General features: G+C 37.0%; 1 protein-coding gene across 1 annotated transcript in view; it reads right to left on the bottom strand.

The window, feature by feature from the left end:
- LOC142101950 (uncharacterized) overlaps positions 1-23,753 on the bottom strand; it is a 389,962-nt gene that overhangs the window by 275,141 nt on the left and 91,068 nt on the right. The gene's annotated exons all lie outside the window — the stretch shown is intronic.

The following is a 23,753-nucleotide window of genomic DNA, read 5'->3' as shown; positions in this document are numbered from 1 at the left end:
AGGCATGGGAAGTGGAGTGAATGTCTTCGGAAAATGAGTCCACATATGTTGATGCTCACTTTGACTGTTTTAAGTCAAGAGTAATCTGGAAGTGTCACCTTCAGAATAGTTAACAGCATCAGAAGGGTTTTAATGGAAGGTCCTCTGGTCCTATTTCTACTAAGTCTATGCAGGAGGCGTGTGGGTTGTAAGTAGCATGTAACATCTGCTGAAGAACTGTGCTGGAGGAGTTGTAGTAAGCAATGAGTGTAAGCGTCATGCTTATGTGCTGGAGGAAAGGGTGTTTGCAATAAAGTTTTCGTTTATTTCAATCGAGATGGCCGGGTGCCCAATATTTATTTAAGTTTACAATCTACCGTCACTGGTGGCCACTCTACACCACACACATATTTAAACTCTTGAGTATTCATGGGATCTCCTTGTCGCAGATGCCACAAAGACGCTATAGCCAGAGTGGAAGAGGAGGGCAGCAGCGAGTGGAGTACAACGCAATAACAGGATACCCCAAGTAAGTGACCGCACACCACCAGGCCAGAGGGGTTTCACACAATCTATCCAAGTGTATTCCACAAGCAATATTTTCAACAAACTACATTACAGCAGTGAGCATACAGTGGAAGCTCTAAGCAGCGCCACCTTGTGGTTTGTAGCTTTTGTTTGTCTTTGTGCAGTATTTCTTGGTTTCGGGGATTCTACGCACACCTCAACAGTATGTGGAAGACTTTCTGGACACCAAATGGTGCACATACTTTCAGGCTTAGATAGTGTTTGAACCTGCCCTTGAAAATGGCCACTTTTCTGTCCGAAACACGTTAGGGATGACAGTCCAGTGTGATCGAACAACCTACCTCTACTCTAACATCTGAATTAAAAGTGCTGTCCAGAGTTATCTCAGAAAATTGTAAAGATGTGCATCCTATGTGCTAGGAGTATCTACACCACTAAATTATTTTTTTTTTGTTAATATTGATAATAGCCCTAAACTCTGGCTATCACAGTGAGATCCCTAACTGGTCACTGACCACTTTTTGGCAGCAGTCTCCCAACCACAACACAAGATAGCTATTTATGCCTACTCCCCAGCAATACTGTAGCTGATCCCTTGATTGCTTAGACCCAGGTGCTCCACTTGGTCTGCTGTGTGTGTGTGTGTGTGTGTGTGTGTGTGTGTGTGTGTGTGTGTGTGTGTGTGTGTTCATGCAGATTTAACCCTCTCTGCACCTATAGGCTGTGGTTTCCCAGAGAAACCATCACTCTTTCCTCCACTAGAAGGTGGCAAAGTATCCCAAGTGCCACAATATGAGCTATTTTTGTCTAAGTGTACCGTAATAATAAAATAGTTTATAGCATATATTGCACTAGATTTTATTTGATATACTTACATTGGGCCTGATTCATTAAGGAAAGTTCAGTAAAAAATTGAGTAAATGGTCTACTAACACAATAAATCTATTACCATAATGTTTTTTATTGATTTTTAAAAAAAATAGGTTATCTGTTTCTAATACAATATCAAACTATTGTTGCTTTTATTTCCTTTTAACGTGATTGGGTCACGTTGTTGAGAACTTTTGAAGAACATATTCACACATCGAATTGTAATTAGGAATATATATTATTTACCACATCACTTCTTTTGTGTTTTGTGAGATATTGATAGTGCTTAACTATTTCTTTCACTTTATGTTATACTTTTATCAACTTGTGTATAGGTGTTTGAGATTATTTTTGTGCTGCAATGGAAAGTGGAGCGCTCTTTAGAACTCCCATATTTATTTTGATTATTTTCTTATACGCATCTCAATTAAATTCAATCATAGATTAGCGGGATGAGCTACAGTGAAATCTTAAGAGTTTCTATAAGCAAAAATATAAATAATGTTTAGCAGACAAAAAGTAGATTTAAAGCCTTGAGGCAATTGGAATTCTGCTGAGGTAATTGTAGGTTAAAGCTTTGGGAACACCTCTTAAAAGATGACACCCCTAGAAAAATTACATTTACATGGCCAACCAATGTGTAAGTTGGCGCTAAAATAATCAACTAATATTCTTGTTCAACGTCTTTTTTCCAAAGCCATGTCAGGTTCTTCCCCACCAGAAAACTGCAGAAACAGGTTACCAGAATCCGACATCTTCTGTTTGACATTTCTATGAGATGACCCAATTTATGGAAAGGTCATGTAGGCCGTATCTAGGGTGGCTGAGGAATAGGGCAAAATTCTGCTCACTTAACACACCATTATTTTTATTTATTTATTATTTTGCATATTAATACTATATTATCTACATTATTATGGACATCAGCCATTGTCTCATTTAAGCTGAATAATGATCGGTAGTGTCTTTTGCCTGCAGACATGAATTGCATGCGATTGCGTTCACTGGCGTAAGTCTCGTTTTGGCGTATGCACATAAGATACGATATGTAAATGGACTAACGTTCCTAGATATCTATATATTTGAAGAATCTATGATAGTGGTCAGTATTTATATACAGGCTGATAGCACATGTCAAATTATTGCTAACACCCATAAGTGGACTTCTAAAAAGATGGGAAGGCAGAGAATTGGTGGCCAAGTTGGGTAGAAAGGATAATTTCGTCCCGTATGGGATCAGGTGAGAAACTGGTTGGTTTGGTTCCTCGTATTCTCCAATGCGGCGTTTCTGGTTTTAGTGCATTGAAGGATCCTGTGACTGTTCACAGTAATGTCTATAAAATGTAACAAAGGCTCAAGGACTAATAATAATACAAGAGGGGAAAGAAGACACTAATATTGGTTCCTTTAAGTATTGCATTCACCTAGGTACAGGCAGAAGGGGATCCAGGACATCGGTCTACTAAACCCAATCTAGAATTTGCAGCTTCTGATCGGTCCTCCCACCCAGACCTCATCCATCATCATAGTAAAAGGGTGAATGAAATTGGTTTTCTGGTTTAGTATAACAGAACTGGCAGGGCCCTGGGAAAAACGGCTTCAAGTACCGACCCCCACGGCTCCTGCAAGGGGTTCCCCCAGGTTAGTAAATACGTGTTTATATTAGGGGGTTGTACAAATTTAAGTTCTATGATTTTGAGTTGAATTGTACATTGTACTGCAAACACAGTACAGGTACAAGAACTGTGTAACGCAATAGAGACAAGATATAATACTGTACTACACATACTTACATATCATTACTTGGTAAGGAGTTGTCCTTTTCCTTCAATTTACATGTTTTCCAACAGTTTAATGAGTGTGTAAATTGAGGATAATAATATATTAAGGGACATCACAATGAAACATTACCAAATGAAAAATACATATTATACAGTTTCACAAATCCTGTTCCATTATTCGTTATACGAACAGATTATGGCATTAACAATACAACAATTTCAATACTACAATCATGATGTGAATATGATTTTTTTAGGTCAAAAGTAACAAGAAGTCTGCCGTTAATGTGCAGTGTATACAGGTCATAGCCAAAAATATTGTCTCCCCTGCAATTTTTTTTCTATAACTCACAATTTCCTCTAAGCATAAAGTGAAATGGACAGCAGCATTTGGTCTCCATAATTCTCTCTCTGTTAACCATACAGAACCTTTGTTTTTGACTCTGAAATTAATAGTGTATATTCTTTTTAATCAGAAAATAAAAATTAATGGGATTGATAAGATGATTGACACCATAGACTGGCTACTTGATAGCACAGTCTTTGGTCAAAATAACTGCAATAAAACCGCTTACCATAGCCCACACTTCTCTACCTTTAGTATCCCCTGTCTGGGACATGCCAGATGGGTGGTCAGATGGCAAGTGTGGGAACAGGTGTTGTGATGCGATTATGTCACCGGTCTCCTGCTGTGCAATGACTTGATTCATTCAGGGGCAGGGTTTGATGATGCAAATTGCGTAATTAAGCCCCAGCTTCGCTGAGATCTGGGAGGGTACCTGCTCTTCTGGGAGTCCAGGATAAGCTCTGTGCCCCTTTGTACTGCAGTTTGGTCCACTCCTCTTCTCCAATCTGCTCCAGTTCTTCCAGATTTGAAGGTTCCTTTTTCCAATGCTGTTTTCAGATCTCTCCACAGGTACTCTATGGGATTTGGACTATGGGATCTGGACTCATTGCTGAACACTACAAAACAGTCCAGCATCTTGTCTTGACCCATTCCTGGGTGCTTTGTAAAGTGTGTTTAGGGTCCTGCTGGAAGACCCATGCCCTTCAATGGAGAATGAGGTTCCTGACACCTGAGTCCAACATGGCCTGGTAAGTTCCATCTTTCATGATGACATGCACAAGTGCAAGATGCAGCACAGTAACCCCAACACATCCCTGAACCTCCACAATGTTTAGATCTAATTTGGTCTTGTCTGTCCACAGGACATTCTACCTGAATAAATTTGTCTTGTTCAGGTGTATTTTGGCAAAACCAGTTGGAATTTTTTACTCTCAGCAGTGTGGCCCTCCTGGGGCTCCTACCATATAACCCCCTTTCATTGAGTTTGTGGTAGATAGTGTGAGTTGGAACTTTTGTACCTTGTTCTGAAGGTCAGCTTGAATCTGTTTGGCAGTTGATCAAGGTGCTTTCTCCATCAATTAAACAATCTTGCACTGTAATCTTTGATCAAGTTTTATTTATCCAAGAGGTTGGCCACAGTGCCATGGGCCTGATAATTATTTGATTTTTTCAGCCTAATGATGGCTTGCTTCACTGATAATGACAGCTCTTTGGATCTCGTATTGAGAGTCGACAGCAACAGATTCCAAATGCAAATGTCACACCTAGAATCAACTCCAGACCTTTTACCTGCTTAATTGATGATGAAATAATGAGGGAATAACCCACACATGTCCATGAAATGAGTCGATTGTCCCATTACTTTTGGTCCCTTAAAAAGTGTGAGGCACCGTTGTAACCGTTGTACTCCTACACTGTTCACCTGATTTGGATGTAAATACCCTCAAATTAAAGCTGAAAGTCTGCAGTTAAAGCACATATTGTTAGTTTCATTTCAAATCCATTGTGGTGGTGTATAGAGCCCAAAATATGAGAATTGTGTCGATGTCCCAATATTTATGGACTTGACTGTATATTACATACGGAGGAAATGGGAACATCAAGGTCCCTGGAAATTGATTCGTAGCCTTGAGATTGTACATGCTTGGCTACAATATTCTGTCTGACCTCTAACTTTCTTTCTTTTTTCCACGCTCTTTGCAGTATATTTGAGGTCATTTTTATATTGTGGCACCTGCAGTTTCAAAACAAAGGAGAATCACATGCTTGAAATCTAACTATTTTTAACTACTTCTAAAACCTGCCAATTATTCTGTCCAGCCTAAGTAAGGATTTATGTGTGGAATGAGCTGTGACTTAGTAAATAGTTTTGCTTTTCGTGTTTCGAAATTGCAAAGAAATACATATGTGTATTACAAAATATGTTTTCATTTGGACAATTTTATGATAGAAATGGTGCATTATTAGAAAAAACTTCAAGGGTGCCAATATTTTGGGCCAAGAGAATATGCTTAAGACTATTTTAGTTGCAGTATTTTTTTTTCATGTCTATTTTAAAACTCTTCTTACAGTAGCTTTGATTTCCTTGCTCCTCAGGCTGTATATAAATGGATTAAGCATTGGGATAATAAGGCTGTACACTATACTGATCACCCGATCATGGGTCGGGGAATAGATGGAGCTTGGACGAAAGTATATAAATATAACTGTGCTGTAGAAGATGATGACCATGGTGAGGTGAGAAGAGCAAGTAGAGAAGGTTCTCCTCCTCCTTTGGGAGGTGCGTAGCTTCATCACAGCACTGATGATAAGTACATAGGATCCTAGGATGAAGAGTACTGGGCTAAAGATGACTATAGCGCATTCAATGAAGACAGCCATCTGCTGAAGAGCTGAAGCGACTGAGCAGGACAACGTCATTACCACCGGCAGATCACAGAAGATGTGGTGAATAACCCAACTACAGTGTGATTGAGAAGACGTCATGACTGTGTACAAGGTGGAGTGGAGGCTAACAATTACCCAAGAGAAAATCACCAGATAGATACATGTCTTTCTGTTCATAATTACTAAGTACTGTAATGGATAGCAGACTGCAGCATATCGGTCAAAGGCCATAATTGCCAGAATAAAGCTGTCCATGTTGCCTACTGCAAGGAACAGAAAAAGCTGAGCAAAGCAGCCATGAAAGGAGATGTATGTGTCTCCAGAAAGGAGACCATACAGGGCCCTTGGGAAAATGATAGATGTAAAACAAACATCCACAAATGCGAGGTTCCCCATCAACAAATACATCGGTGTGTGAAGTTGAGGCTGAGATAAGATAAGCATGAAAATAACAACATTTCCTACAATGCAGATGATGTAAGCTCCCAATAATACAGAAAAGAGATGGAGGCGAAGGTCAGGCATATCGGAAAACCCCAATAGAATGAATCCACCAAGAGTCTCATTCTTGAGCTCCATATGTAGATCCACCAGTTATAAGTGCAAATAAATTATGATGAAGTTCAGTACAGGATGCAGATCTAATAGTGGACCCAACAAGCTGCTTAATCATTATCCGCCATGGAAGTAATGTAGATCTACAGAGGCACAATGCATCACTATGTTGTGGTGTCCTGGTGTCCAGTCCTCAGGGATGACATTTACCAAGTGATCCACTGGTGAAAGTTATACTGCATAGAAAGAGGGAAATAAATGATTAGTATCCCATAGTAATATAACTTAACATGAGCTGAAACACCATGTCATGCCTATGATTACTGCTTAACCTGACGGACTCGTATAAACTTACACTACCTTTTGAATATTACGATGCATGCTGGATTCTTGCATCTCTGCAATGACTGCATATAATTACTATCTATCCATCTATCTATCTGTCTATCTATATATATATATATATACATTCTTTGTACATAATACATTATATTATTTTTCAGTTTTTTTAGAGAAGACATCAATTAAAATTTTATTTTTAGCCTATATTTATTTTAGAAAAAGTGCAAGAATGTCAGATGTAACAGGAAGCAGGTGCTAGTGAGGTGCCAGTAATCACCAACCACCCAGAGCCAGGAACTAGCATAGTGCCAGTAATTACCAAACTGCTTAGAGCCAGGAACTAGCCCAGTGCCAGTAATCACCAACTGCTCATACCAGGAACTAGCCCAGTACCAGTAATCACCAACTGCCCAGTGCAAGGAACTAGCACAGTGCCAGTAATCCCTAACTGCTGAGAACCAGGATCTAGCACAGTGCCAGTAATCACCAACTGCTGAGAACCAGGATCTAGCACCAACTGTTCATAACAGGAACTAGCACAGGGCTAGTAATCAACAACTGCTCACCCCCCTCACTATAATTTTTTTTTTTATCTATCTACCTATATTTCCTTCTGTTTCTTTAGCTGGTGATATATTCCCCTTTTCTTCCCACTAAACCTTGAACACAACAACTGTCTTCCATCACTTTCAAAATCCTATTGAATTCACCCTCGTTTTTAATAAATGAACTCTTGCTCTCAAAGAACCTCAACCTTCTGGCAACAACAGAAACATGGCTCACGCAATCAGACACTGCCTCACTTGCAGCCCATTCACATGGTGGCCTCCATTTCACGCACACCCCCAGACCTGGAAGCAGAAAAGGTTGGACTACTTCTTTCCTCACATTGCACATCCACATTTCTATCCGGGTTTCATAACTCATGTTCTTATCATTTGAAGTACTATCTGGATTTTGAAGTCATTCTCTGTGTGTTGCTGTGATCTATTGCCCGCCTGGACTACACCTACAGTTCCTTGACTATGTATCTGTCTGGCCCCCTCATTTGTTATCTTCTGACATCTCAATCTTCACCATAGGTGATTGCAACATTCCTACTGATTATTTACATTCTTCTTGTGCCTCAAAACTAAACCTTCTTACTTTCTTGGCGTCTCTCAGTGAGCCGACTCTTCTACTCACGTTGATGGCCAATTCCTTGATCTTGTTTTCTCCAAACTTTGTTCAGTTTCTGATTCCTTTAACTCTCCTTCTCTCTCTAAGACCATAACCTGATCACCTGAAAGCTGTTCTCCGCCACTTTAACCTCTTTGCTCTCTAACTCTTCCAAGCTCCACATACCTGGAGAAATCTCAACTCCATTCCTTTTAAACATCTTTCCACCTCTTTGCAACAACTTCTTTCCCTAATTTCTACAGTCTTCTGTTCTGATTGGGCAGTCCCACATCTTAATCAAACCCTAGCAACAGTTCTTGATCAAGTCGCTCCAGGTAATCTTTCCTGTCAGCGCCGACCACGATCTCAGCCGTGACACACTAAGGAAACTCAATGCCTTAGAAAACTCTCACGCAGAGTAGAACATCAGTGGCATAAATCTCCACTGCATCCACCACTTCTACCAAAGAGCTCTGGACACTGCTAAACAAACATATTTCCAATATCTCATCTCCGCTCAGGCTTCAAACCCAAAACTCATCTTTAATACGCTTAAATCTCCTCTCAACCATTTTACCCAAACCATCTAAAATCATCATTGCCAAAAATTCTGACCAAAACTTAAGAAGAAGCTTACATACACTCACTTCATATGCTTTCTGCACACAACTTATAGGACCCTCTGCAGTCAGACTTTAGTTCTACTGCACAGAATCTCCACTGACCAAGGTGGTCACTGATTTGATCACTGCTAAATCTAATGTCTATTACTGGCTTCTAATTCTCCTGGACCTCTCTTTTCTCATACAAACACTACATTTCCTATCCTGGTTCTCATCCTACTTCAGTGTTTGTTTTTCTGGATCTATTAGAGACTTTTATAAAATTTGGAAAAAGCCCAGACTCTCACCCCTACAATCTATTTTGAATGCAGCCAGTGGATTGATTTTCCTTGCAAATTGCTCTTCCTCTGCTGCTTTGCTCTGTCAGTCTCTACATTGATTGCCTGTATTCTACCAAGTCAAATATAAAATACTTTTATGTGCATACAAGGCCATCAACAAAACTGCACCAACATACATCTCTTCACTTGTCTCAAATTATCCCCCAACTCAACAGACACATGATGCCCAATATCAAAACAAGATAAAACGGCTTTGCTCTAACAAATTTATATATACATTTTTTTGAAATATACAATATATCAGTCGTCAACCCAATTGAGGTTTGCCAAGTCTCAAAAGTTTTAATAAAATATATCACAAATTAGGGGTTTTTCAACAAAATAGGTATAGAAGTCATTCAAGAAGTTTTGCATAAAAGTAAGTTAGAGAGTAGACACCAACAATTTATTATAGATTCTATTACATACATTGTTTCTCATAATTATTTTATTTTTAATTCAGAATATTTTTTACAGATCACTGGAACAGCCATGGGCACGAAGTTCACTCCTAGCTATGCCGACATATACATGGGTCACTTTCAATCTAGATATGTGTGGGATAACATATATGGGGCAAGCCTCGTGTACTATGGCCATTACATAGATGACTTGATTATTATTTGGGACGGACCAACAGACACCATAAGTGAATTTATCACACATCTTAATCACAATGATTATAATTTATCATTTACTTGTAATTGGAGCACTGAATCAGTTAATTTTCTAGATCTCACATTTTTAATACAGGATTGTAAGATAATAACTGAAAATTATCAAAAGCCAGTTGACACAAATAATAGTGGACACTATAGACCATGGTTGGAGAATATTCCTAAAAATCAGCTGAATAGAATAAGGAGAAACTGTTCTAAATTTTAAAGTTTTGACAAACAAGCAAAAGATATGATAAAAGTATTTGAAACAATTCTTGGAACAGCATATGAATGTACTAAACAGCTAGATCGTAATCTAATATTAGAACCAAAAAAGTCTGTAGCGAAAAGCAATGGTGATGATAAAACAACTGAGATAACAAATAATGTAAAATTTATGATGAAATATAACAACAAATCAAGAGCAATAAAACATATCATCTACAAAAATTATCATATCTTAAAACAAGACTCTATTTTAAGCACTACCATTCCAGAAAAATCTACAATAATTTTAAAGAAAAATACAAATCTAAGAAATTTACTAGCACCAAGTCATTTTGGTTCAAAAAAAGAAAAACTAAAGAATCACAAGTCCCCAGTATAATGGGAGATATAAAGGGAAATTATAAGTGTGGTAAACCACGCTGTATTACCTGTCAACATATTAAACATAAAGAAAAATAAGTTGTTTCCAATTGTTCGCAAGAATCCTATATCATAAAAGATTTCTATAATTGCAATACTACCTATGCCATCTACATGCTGCAGTGCCCATGTGGCCTGCAATACGTAGGTAGGACTACTAGAACAGTACGAATAAGATTTATGGAACATAGACGGAACATTATTAACAAAGTACAAAACCATAGTGTATCTAGACATTTTATGGATTTACATTCTGCCAATCCTCTAGGTTTAAAAATAGCAATTATAGAATCTATAAAACGTCATACTTTAACACCAGAAGGTCTAAATGAACATTTAGAATTTAATTAACAATAACTAACCAACAGACTTTAATTTTAATTATTTTATTCATATCTAATTGTAACGTGGTATTGTTTATCTTTTTGAATATAATTTTATATATATACACACATGTTTATATCTCCACTATTTCCTTATATAATTATATAACCATAATTATGATAGTTGTCTTTAATCCTTACTGATTACATTAGAGACAGTGGCGTAATTGTCTCACACTCTGTTCTAACTAGATGGTGATTTGGGTTTCATTTCCCCTAAACAAAACTACAAAATATCTAAAAATTCTACTAAATACTTATGTGTAATATGAATATTATAGAGAGATTAATAATACATACCAACTCATATTGTGATTCATATCTTTCTATACGTTTAATTATATTCTGTTCATAATATATGGGATTTATTAGTATATATTTATTCATTCCCTTTTAATATATATAAATATTACTTTCATCGTTGGAGTTTTTTCTTTATTATATTTTGGTATAGAAAAATGATTAGCTTTACATATCTCAAGAGATGTATTTAACCAATATGTTTATAGATTATTAAATACCATTTAACTTATCTTTATATTTATTTATCTACATTTTTATATCTTTATATTCTCTTATTTATATAATTATATAAGTCATTCCTCCTCCATAGATAACATCAGAAGTGGTGGTTCAATCAATTTACACCACTATCTAGTAATATAGCGTTGTGGTTTCGATTCCCCTTAAGAATGAATATTTTTAATAATTTTTTATTATATATATATATATATATATATATATATATATATATATATTTCTATTTTCTTATTTCAATTCTATATATAAACTATTAAATACGTTTTCAATGTTTAAATACTTATGAGAAACGTAAATTATTGATACATAAAGAATATAGAATATATAATTTGTTTTTTTCTCTCTTCTCTTCAGCCGAATGTCTATGTGATACTTTTGAATAGATACATACATATTTTTGAAATAACGGAGTTTCTTATAATTCTAAATATATTTTATTTTTGAATATAATGTGTGTTAAGTTTTAAATACTATATAAGAATCATGTATGTAGATGTAGCTATTGAAAATTGAGAGATTTTTAAACCGATATAAGAAAAAGTAATCACAAGTGTGCTCTATAAATATCAAAGAAAATGCTCACAAACTATCTTTGAGAAAGTTGGCCTCAGAGCCGACGAAACGCGTTAGTTAGTGATTGAACTATTTCTATGCGTTTTTAACTCTGGACTTAAGAATTTAATAGAGTACTTATTCAGTGGATCATGACTCTATTTTCCTACTTTTATTGCTGACATCAGAGAGTTATATAGCTACACCAGCACTCCGTCATTTAACTAGATCACACGGATGTAAGAATATCAGACACACAGTGTCACTTGAAAATCTGCTTGCAACACGGTGTTGGAAACTACATCTTAACCGAACGCACACTGAGAACAAATTGGGAGGAACAACCCTTAAGCATTTGGATTGAGATCTGATGGCAACTTTCCAATATATCTATATATACCTCTGTCACGAAATCTGGAGAATTTAGTGAGTCCTGTATACCTGCAGATGACAGATGTTTGAACTGGGGCACAGAGTCTAACAATAGGTGTTTTTCACCATGACCCTAGGAGAGGGCATGGGCTTACACATACCTATTACTGCAGGTCGTGGTTCCCAGAATGAGTGATGCAGGAATATAGGTGGAGCCAGATATGGAAGGATTATGACAATAACAGGTAAAGTTCACTGAAGACAATAACGATGAGGAAGTTAGTTGATACGTTGAGAAGAGCAATCCAATGGAAACGGTATCGATGAAGAAGCAGTAGACCTGTTCAGACGGTAACTCAGAGCAACAACAGCAGAACCACTGATACAGCGACAGTTCAATAGAAACAAATGTGATGAAGAACAAGCCGATCCGTTTAGATGGTAACTCAGAGCAACGGCAGATGAATTACTGATACAGCGATAGTTCAATAGAAACAAATGCGATGAAGAACAAGATGATCCGTTTAGGTGGTAACCCAGAGCAACTGCAGATGAGTTACTGGTACAACAACAGTTCAATAGACACAAATATGTTGAAGAACTAGTTGACCCCTTTAAGTGGTAACTAAGGACTACGGTAGAAGAATAGCTGGTATGGCAACGGTTCAGGAAAACGGAAATAATAACAGAGTTAGCTGATCCGTTTAAATGATAACTCAAACAACCACAGTTGGATTGCAGCAATAGTTCAGTAGAAAAAGCAATTATGAAAGGCTGGGTTGATCCATTTAAGTGGTAACACAAGTGACAGCAATTGAGTACTGATACAGCCACAGTTCAGTGAAACAACAATAATGAAGACTTAGCTAATCCGTTTAAAGAGTAACTCAGGTAACAGTAGTTGATATACTGATACAACACAGTTCAGTAGAAACAGCAATAATGAAGACTTAGCTGATCCGTTTAGCTGGTAGTTCAATGCAGCAGGTGAAGGAGATTCCTAGTGAAGTTAGGAGTTGCATTTGTGAAATGGAGAAGTCCAATGACTGAAGCTGTAGATGAGACACTGAATGCAGCAGTGGAGACCCCATAAAGCGAGAGTTCCAATGAAGGCATCAAAGATTAAACACAGCAGATCTTGAGGCAATGATGCACAGCAGCCACGGGTAAGTCACACGAGGAGAGCCCAATCCTGACAAGAGTAAGTAACTTGAAGAACAGGATCCAGAGAGCAGGAACTGGGAGGTTTAAATAGCGCTCCATAAGCACCAGGGCCAATAGGAGCGCGTGGGGGGTTATAGTGAGAACAATGATTGACACATGCACAGAATGGAGCCAGATGAAGACTGAGACTAAAACACTGGATCCAAGATACCGTGGTCACCGTTGATGAGACAGAGGTAACAACGCCGGTACTCGTCCATGGGGCCGGTGTGTGACAACCTCTAATATGTAGTTGCTGCAATGGACTGCCGTAATTATTTACAAACAGCAAAAGATTGTATCACCCTTTAACAGCTGAGACGGCACTTTTCGGATTCAATATAGGAGAACAAACAACACATGATCACTGCAGTAAGAGACACATCGTGTCTGTTTCTTTTTCTATATATGTTTTCGAATGCTTTGTGTATTTTTGAGCTCACAACATCAGACGTCTTAACATATAATCAAATAGAGATATAACAGAGTAACATTTATCTCTAAGTGTACTGGCCAGACACAAAAGACATATCATTATTTGATTTATGTTTATTTTATATCTCATTTGAATAGAATTTACACAGATTATTTATTATCTATATGTATAATTTTTTTAACACTTATATAAAATAAATTGGACTAATACGCAGTCCGCCATTCATGTGTTTTTTATGATACAATAATATTGTGGCGCATCCCTAATTTGTGATACATGATGCCCAATGTCTGCGTCTCTCATCCACACTCATTACCTGCCCCTATTCCTGGTTACAAAATTTTTTCAGGGTTTCCCGCTTTCGTACAAGACTTTACCCTCGCCTCCAAACCGTCAAGCATCCCGTGAAAACCTATCTCTTCAGACAAGCTCACCAAAATCTAGATGATGTTAACGGATTGTCACCAAACCACACATTGCACACAAACTTACATTTATTCTCCTTCTATATTCAAAAACCATCTGACTGGATCACATAGGCGCACTAAACCCTTGTTCCCATTGCTATCTGGTGGCACCATTATGCAATAAGTTGCGCTTAACCTCATGTATCAAACTCCTACTTCCCTATACCATACCTCCCAAACATCTCAAATTAGGTGGAACAGTCCCAAGTTGAGGCGTCTATCCTGCCTTCCCGATATGGACATCTTTGACCCAATATGTATATGTGAATTGGCCACTTAATGCCAGTATTTTTTGAGTACCTACCTTCTTAATTGAAGATTGAAGTGTATAAATGGTAAGAATTTATTATTTATGATATAACTTGGGTTGCAGATAGGATAACCAGTATTACACAAGTGCAATACATCGAAATACATTAACCTAAAAATATACAAGGATACAGACGCACATATCAGGATTCCTCAGAGCTGCCAAATTTGAATAAATCCACCTAAAGGATCTTGGGAAATAGCAGCTGATTGCTCTATGAGACAAATCCTGTTCAATCTAATAGTTGTTAACTGGTTTATGTGATTGGTTAGGAAGCGCAGAAATCCTGACATGTATCATAAATGAAAAAATAAACTTTTTAACAATTTTGTCATTAATGACTATATTATTAACAGGTGACAATCATTGAATACTTTAATATTATTTCTGTGTGTTCTTTTGGGACTGTATATTGCACACACACTATATGGACAAAAGTTTTCGGGTGCTTGACCATTACACCAACAGGGACTGTGATGACGTTGCATTCAAATACATATACTTTAATATGGAGTTGGTTCCCCTTTTTTACCATGTATTTGTAGTCCTTGCTTTGTGCAAGGGCACAGTCATGTTGGAATATCAAAGGGCCTTCCCCAAACTGTTGTCACAAAGTTGGAAGCATAGCATTGTCCAAAATGATTTGGTATGGTGAAACATTAAGATTGCCCTTCACTGGAGATAAGGGTCCTAGCCCAAACCCTTAAAAACAGCCCCATATCATTATCCCTCCTCCACCAAACTTTACAGTTGATATAATGCAGTCAGACAGGTAACGTTTTCCGGGCATCTGCCAAACTCTGACTGCTAAACAGAGAAGCGTGATTTGTCACTCCACAGAACACGTTTCCACTGCTCCACAGTCCAGTGTCGGTGTGCATTACACCACTCCATCCAATGCTTGGCATTGGTCTTGGTGATGTGAGGCTTGCATGCAGCTGCTCGGCCATGGAAGCCCATTCCGTTAAGCTCCCGCCGAACAGTTTTTGTGTTTACATTAGTGGAAGTACAGAACTCTTCAGCTATGGAATCTATGGAACCGTCTTATTGCAAAGATGGCATCCTATCACAGTACCATGCTTGAAGTCATTGAAGTCTTCAGAACGACCCATTTTGTGTCACAAATGTTTGCAACTGCAGACTGCATGGCTGGGTGCTTGGTTTTAAACACCTCTGGCAGCAGGTCTGATTGAAAGACCTCAATTCAATAATTAGCAGGTGTGGCCAAATACTTTTGTCCATGTAGTGTATGTATTGGATGTATCCTGCAGTGTTTTGTGTGTCAGAGCAGAGCGTACCTAGACCCATATTCAACAAGAGGCATTTCTTCAGATCGCTCCTAGTTGAATATGGACATGTATATGTCCGATTTATGGACGTTTTTAAAACAACGCAATTCATGGTCGTTTTGTGTTCTTTAATGAATCTGTCCCTTGATCTGTAAATTATGTCTATAAGTGATGCTCTATTAAACTGTATTAAATAAATGAGGATTTTTTCACTAAATTACAATTTAGTTTAATTTAAAATTAGATGTTAAGTCAAATTTTAATGTTAAGCCTCTTCCAACAGAAGTAACACAGTAAAAGGTAAGTGAGGGTAACATTGCGGTATCTTTAGGTGTAACAGATTATCCCACAAAACCTTTTAGTTCATTTAATAAAAGTTGACAGGAGTATTGTAGGTCTGACTCACCCAGTGACTGGTGAAACACTATGGTGCAGCTTAGAGAGGTTTCAACCTTATCGTTTTTTTAAAAAAAACCTCTTTATTTAATGTTTTAAGAAAATATAGGGAGTACAGAGCGGTTATCTTAAAAGGTTAGAAGTTAGAAATTAACAAAGCATCAGAAAAGTTTACACGTTTTTATTAATTTTAGTTTAAATTTAATCTCTTACCAATTCTATTATTTTCCCCCCTACAAAGTAATATTATAGGTAAGGGCAGTGATTTCAACAAAATGTAATATAAATGTGGAAACAGATGGATAATTTGTTCTCTCTGTTTGTTACTAGTTTGTATGAGGGCAGCAAGTCTTCTAAATACTTACTCTTTCTGTCTGAAGTGAATAGAGAACGTCTATCAAAAGTCTATTTAAAAAAAAACAAGGGGAAAAATACATTTTTAAGGGCTGCAGCAGGACAAAAATGACATTTTTGCATCCTAAATACTTTAATTTTAATAATGAGTATGGTGTGTAGTTGTTCCAGCATAAACAGTTTATTTTTCAGGCTCTTCTACTGTTAGAGACTAACCCCTTAAACAAAACATATTACATTTCTGTGCTGCACTGTCAGATAACTGGTAAACAATTATGTGACAACCGTTTGCTAGAAATGTGACATACATTGGTCCTAACACAGAGTAATCCTACGCCAGATACCGCAGCATATGGGCGTGAAATCCCTCTGTGCATACCCAGAAAAGTGGGTTCATGAGTGTCTGCCTATGCGGATTTGTGTACACCTGGAGAGGTAGGATGGATGAGGAGAGGTGAGCGCTAATGTAGGACAAGTACAGTAAGGGCGTGTGTGTGCAATTTCGGACCAGGGCACAGACATATATACACCTTTCCAAGTCGTATTATTATTATTTGCGGATGGTCAAAGGCAGGTGCAAATAATGGATTACGATGATGGTCGCCTACAATAGTGAACCCTCTTGTGATCGACTGCGAGCAAATACGTATTTTTCCAACCAAACAAATGGGTGTAAATATACGTGACATATGGCAGGCATAAGACGGGCACATTTACTTCTGATCTGCTTGTATTTGGCAGCTTTGCATATGCCTGCAATTGCAGCTTTGTTAGTGAATTGCGGCTCCGCTTTGGGGTGCAATTGCAGCTAACTCTGCATCAACCCCATAACGTGTAAACAGACTCTTAGGATTGTCTTTGACAAAACTAGTTATATGTAGCTCCTAAATGTTCTTCTATGCCATAGAAGCTTCCATGACGGAATAATATAAATTAAGAGAGAAGAGATTGTGTTGTTTTTACTTATTTATATTTCATTGGTTACCTGTCATTGGTCTTTGCAGGAAATCCACCCTGGAAGCCTCATTCTTGTATCAGTTCCCCTTTACTCAGGATTTGTAGAAAATAGAACAGGGAGAAATGAAGGACAGGACCCCTGAGTGCCATCAGTGTCTCACTATCCATCTGTGTGTAAGCCGAGATGGTATTTATACAGCAGGTGGAGACCCAGGAGAGTTCACACATTTCCCACACAAAGCAATTATAAATCTTCTTCTACGTAGGGATATCATCGGTAACACAAGAGATTAATTTATATTTGAATAAGAGAAGCGTAATTATGTTACAAAATGTATTATTAAACCTTCTGATAATTATCATTGAAATAAAGCTGTGGACAGGAAAGAGACATTTTACCGGTAAATTGTTCATTTATTTTACTTTATATTTTTTTTAACAGAGGGATCATTTCATTGAAAATGTTGGCTAGTATAATTCTGTATATAAATTGTACACTCTTTGTAATGTCTCCTCTTTCAAGATGGCAGCTCCTATATAGGTCTTACTTGGATTTAATTAAAGGGCAACGAAATAACTTCAGATTTATGGGACTACAATATAGTAATCTACCAGCATTGAACTTATTCAGAGACTGGAGCAAGTAAAACAAATTATATAATAAAATAATATAATCAGCCTAAGTTTTGAAAAAAAAAAGTAAAACAGTTTTTAATAAACAAAATATCACATACAGAAAAAAACAAAGAAGAGTTATAAATAGTTGGATGTCAATCAAATACAGTCAGAAGCTTATGTCAAGCAGTATATGACAATAAACATTCAATAACTATTGAGCAAATGAGCAGTTCACAGTGTCCTAACTAAGGGTTAATCGACAACCAGCAAACATAGAGAATATTCAGGGACCAAAAAGAGTTCCACATAAGGTGCTTCTTAGGCCAAAAACGCATCAATAGGCAAGGTGGTGGTTAATAATGTAAGTGCACAATAATATATCGGCAAGTTTAATGGTATTCACAGTGCTTATCCTGTGACTGTATAAGTGCTTACAGAATGTATAGCAGAAATCATGTAGCAATCTGACATTCAAATGCCGGCTGACAACAATATTACAATGTTCAAATAGTGCACCACTACTCTGTATCTTTCATGCAGACAGGGTTGAATAAGTCACAATCATATTACGATCACAACCAACAATAATAATAGGGAAAGATATTCAATCCAGGCTTTGAAAGTCTAGCTTTTCCAGAACTGACGCGTTTCTTTACTTCCTAATTGTGGTTTCACCCAAGGATAGGTAATTTGTGGGACTGCCTGAGAGGGTAAAGGACACAATCCTGGGGGTTTCTTAGAAAAGTTGGGCAGCTCGGTGGCTTAGTGATTAGCACTTACAGCACTGGGGTCATGAGTTTGATTCCCGACCATGACCTTATCTGTATGGAGTTTGTATGTTCTCCCTGTGTTTGTGTGGGTTTCCTCCGGGTGCTCCGGTTTCCTCCCACATTCCAAAAACATACTAATAGGTTAATTGGCTGCTATCAAATTGACCCTAGTCTCTGTCTGTCTGTGTATGTGTGTGTGTGTGTTAGGGAATTTAGACTGTAAGCTCCAATGGGGTAGAGACTGATGTGAGTGAGTTCTCTGTACAGCGCTGCGGAATTAGTAGCACTATATAAGTAGCTGATGATGATGAGAAGTGTTTGCCGCGGAGATGTTCCCGGATCTGTGGAAAAGGCGCATTGTATCCCATCTTACTTACAATATATTGACTGCAGGTCTCACTCCTTTCCTACTCCTCATGAACATTTAATTTCCTGATTTTTTTACTATTTGCTGATTACAATGTTATGTGTTATACGTATTAATGCACTGCTTTGCTGCTTTGGGAAGTTGAAATACTGTTGGGGAAATTAAGGTAAAAATTCTTTATGCATATATGATATAGTAACACAATATATTATAGTGGAGGAGCCTATGACTCTAAGATGATTTTCACTGGAAGTTACCCCCCCTCCACCAGGACCCCCTCCTAGGCCACAGAGTAAATGTAGAAGTTCCCCTTTTTTTAACATCACCACTACTCATGGATCAGAGCTTTGAGTGGAGTATTACTTTAGGGATGTAGGTATACCTTAGTTATAGTTGAGTTTACAGGGCGGGTATAGAAGTAGGGAACCTTGGTTTTTGTTTAGTAAGGTCGGTTGTTTTTGTTTATCATTTTTGGTTAGTCTTGTGTACTATTTTTGTTATGTTTTTGTCATTCCTTCTCTGTACCTGTAGATATTTGTGCAGGTCTGTGCACAAGGGAGATTGGATTGAGATTCCTATTAATGCTAATGATCCCATAATATTTTTATATTACAATGTACAGTAGTATATTTATATGATGCCCAGTGATGGTGCCTCCTCTCTTGGAATGTCAGGGGGTTAAATGATAAAATAAAAAGTCATGGTTCTTAGAGAGCGTACAATATTTATTTCAGATGTGGCATACCTTATAGCGACTTATCTGTTTTACACGTCAAATATATAAGGAACATAGTGAAAAACGGGTGTAAGATTTAGCTGAATAACTGCAGGGACACATGATGATATTTGCAAGTATTTTGCTAAACAGTGTCTGTTCATTTCCAAAATCAGTGTGAACGTGTCATTTAACTTTGCCACATTTCCAAAGGAATTAGATGTGTTTATTAGAATGGCTGCTCACTAATGTGTTTCATCAAAGGATGAAGTGCTAGGTATTAATTGCATAGGAATCTCATAAGACCTATCCGTGAGATCTTATACCAGCTAGAGACGGAGATGTGTCTCATACATGCTGGCATGTTTTAGGAGATAAGTATTAAATAAATACAGAACCAACCAGCAAAAACTTTGAGGATCTGGACCGTGTAGAGATGATAAGTACTCTAGATTCTGGAGCGCCACATTGGTCACTGTTTATTATATCTGATGGATTTGTGATTGTAGTAATAAATAATGTTTTTTATACATATATTTGGTTGCTATATGTATTTTAACGTGGTAGTGTATTTGGTCCCAGTAATTTTCAGTCTTGAGTCACTTGCTTATGGGTAGTAAAACCCTCTCTCTTAAAGAAAACATGGTTGAGGGGCGCTATCATGCAGCACCAATCATAAACATCAAGTAAATGAAAAAATCTGATAATAAAATCAGATTTGTAGGGATCTTCTGTGAAGAGTGGTCAGAAATATGTATAGTATTACAAAAACACTGGAATGCATTATGTACGGACAAAGATTTGGACAGATATTAGAAAGCAAAACAATAGGTTAGTTCATAGTCATTATACACCCACAGAAAGGATCAAGCATCAAATCACAGGATGTTATAGATGTGGACGTGCAGGAGGTGTCATTACACAGAGCAAACAAGAGAATGTCAGGATAAATTTAATTTAGATTTGGACAATAAGGGATTTTGTCAATTGTAACATCGCAGGAGTAGTATATTGCTTGTACTGCCCCTATTTGAAATATATAGGAATGACTAGCCATCCTTTACAACAAACACGTTTACAACACGTTGAGTATATCCGAAATGCAAGAGAAGAGCTGGCAAAATTCAAACCTTTAACTACAATAGCCAGGCATTATCTTAAAGTACACAGTGGTAAGTCTAGGGAGTTGGAAGCATTTGGAATGGAAATATTAACCCAATAAAATAAAATGTACGGAAAAAATTATATAAATAATATCACAAGTAAAAATCATACAAATATTATTTGAGGGAAAATTTTCTCCTTCCTTTCTCTAGTTAAAACTTTTTTTACATTTTTTTTTTTTTTGTTAAAATTTTTTACTTGCATTTAGTTAAACCTAATTTTGTTTGACACTAATTTATACACATAAAAATACATTTGATAAATAACATTTTATTAATAAATATCATTAGAACATAATATAGTTTTGTTACACAATAAACACATATCACTAATACACATTATTTCAGTGGATACACTAAATTTCCCACGTAGCAGACACTTTCATAGCACCATTTAGTGATGTACAAAATTTAAACTCTTGTGATATATAATATTAATATTTCAGTCAGTCACAAAATAAAGAAATAGAAGTATATTTAGAAACGTGATTATGAGTTTTCTTTCTTTATATATAGAATTGATAAAACCTGGAGGAATTCTGTATTTATTATTGTAATTAAACTAGAAGGATTGCTGGTACAAGCTGTCATTCAAATAGTGGTCACCAACATGCAAAGTGAAAGTCGTGCAGGACGTCAATTAACTGAGCGAATGGAGAGAGGGTTAGTGGTCGGCTTTGATTGGCAGGAGCCACTTGTATGGGATTGGCTCAGAGTTGAAGTGACAATGTGTGAAGTGATTGGTTGTTCGTCTCTTTAAAATCTTCTGGTTTGTGGAGATGTTGGTTTACCTTGACAAAACGTCAAAGCGAAATGCGCGTCAGCATAAGGTTGGGAAATCTCCTAAATAAACAAAAGAAAGATTACTGGAACCAAAAGTCACCATAGGAGAATATGGAGAGCGAAAGAGAGATATGAGACAGATGCAGCTTAGATAGAAATGAAAAAGTGAATGAAAATGAAGTTAGTGATATAAGACCTGATTAATATCCGAACGTAAATTCATTTGCGTGTCGTAGCAATTGTGAAATTGCTCTGTGCATGCGTCAGAACAGGACTTATGAACACTATCTGAGTTGTTTGTGTCAACTGGCTCAATTTTACTTGATTAATTTATATAGATGTTAGAAGAGGAGCATTTATTATTTCCATATAAGTAATATATATATATGTCTTTGCAACACAGCACTGGTGTTCAATTTGTGTGTATGATTTTATATATGTATTAAATTATCTTTTACTAAATGTTGATATTTTCTGTGTTGGTGTTTCATTTAATTTCAGAGTCTAGATTGCTCTCAGAGTTGTACTTTTTTACCTTTTACCATTTAATTATTCCGCTTGTTTTTGATTTGAGGAACAAATCGTGTTCCTACCTTTGAATTTGAATAAAACAAGAAATAAAAATGAAGTGTTTTTAATATAGTTATTATCTTTCCCTTGTTTTACTGTTTGTATTAGTGGGTCTGAGTTCAGTGGATAGAGATAAACATTAATATTCATATTTGCTAATCTTTTGGATAGCAAATTTTATGCAATTCGCCTCATCACGGCACCTGCACAATGACCACATTTGCAAGAAAGAGAAACTGGATCTATGAGGGTGGCCTGCTCTCCCTGACATACCGGGAAATTAGGCAAGGATGTAATTATTTGGTCAAAGTTTTTGGCTTTGTGGAGGTGAAAAACAATGTCGAAGGAATGGGTTACAGTGGAAAACTTGCCCATTGCGCTCCTCTTAACAATACAGGTCATTTTGGAACCCCCCTTGCTTCAGATCAGCTATACCTGCACTTGTAATGTCTGATTGCTATATCCGTTGATTTCCTGGATACACCAAGAACACAATATTTTCAAAGTATTACATTATGTGATTCCATACTTATACCAATAGTCCAGTGTCTTGCTGCTGAAAATGGGTGTGGCCTTATAATTCAGAGATGTGATGATGATTTTGAAATATGCTTTGGGGTGTGGCCTAAAATGTTGTGATTTTCCAATCATAAATGTTGGAAGGTATGTATTGCAGCACTACACAACCTACTTGGCCCTGCGCCATCTCTTGGGTTTATTGATGATTGTAGGGTTACTGTATATTTGCCCAGGGTAGCTGTGTTGGCTCTTATGTGATTACGGTGTGTGTTTGTGCATATTTATGTACTGGTTACCAGCATTGTTTGTTTAAAATTGGTTGTGTTCTAATAATTTAATTTGTCCTGTACTTTATGTATATGCAATGTTCTTATTCTGTCCATCCCTCTCCCATGTAGGTTAAAAAACATTTAGACAGCACTGTGGTATTGTATGCTGTATTCTGTTGTCTGTCAGCTCCCCTGTCTCTTACTAGATCAGTACATTGCTATGCAGACACAGAACAGGTACGAGAGCTGCGTAGTGAGGTAGAGACAAGATAAAGTTGTCTATTTACAAAGATAAAATGGACCATAAACCTTAAAATGACATCTCATTACATTATTTATGAAGGGTTCAATGCAGGAGGAATCATAAATTTCTCCTGCCCATAACCCATTTAACGTATGTTGTGAATATGATTTTTTTGGGTCAAACGTAATATAAAGTCCTCCATAAATGTGTTGTATATATAACTATAAGACTATTTAAGTTGTAGTCAAATTTTTTTCATACCTATTTCAATACTCTTCT

This window comes from Mixophyes fleayi, chromosome 9, assembly GCF_038048845.1.
Source record: "Mixophyes fleayi isolate aMixFle1 chromosome 9, aMixFle1.hap1, whole genome shotgun sequence".
Taxonomy (NCBI): Eukaryota; Metazoa; Chordata; class Amphibia; order Anura; family Limnodynastidae; genus Mixophyes; species Mixophyes fleayi.
The sequence above is the reverse complement of the archived record's forward strand: the minus strand, read 5'-3'. Positions and strand labels throughout refer to the sequence as shown.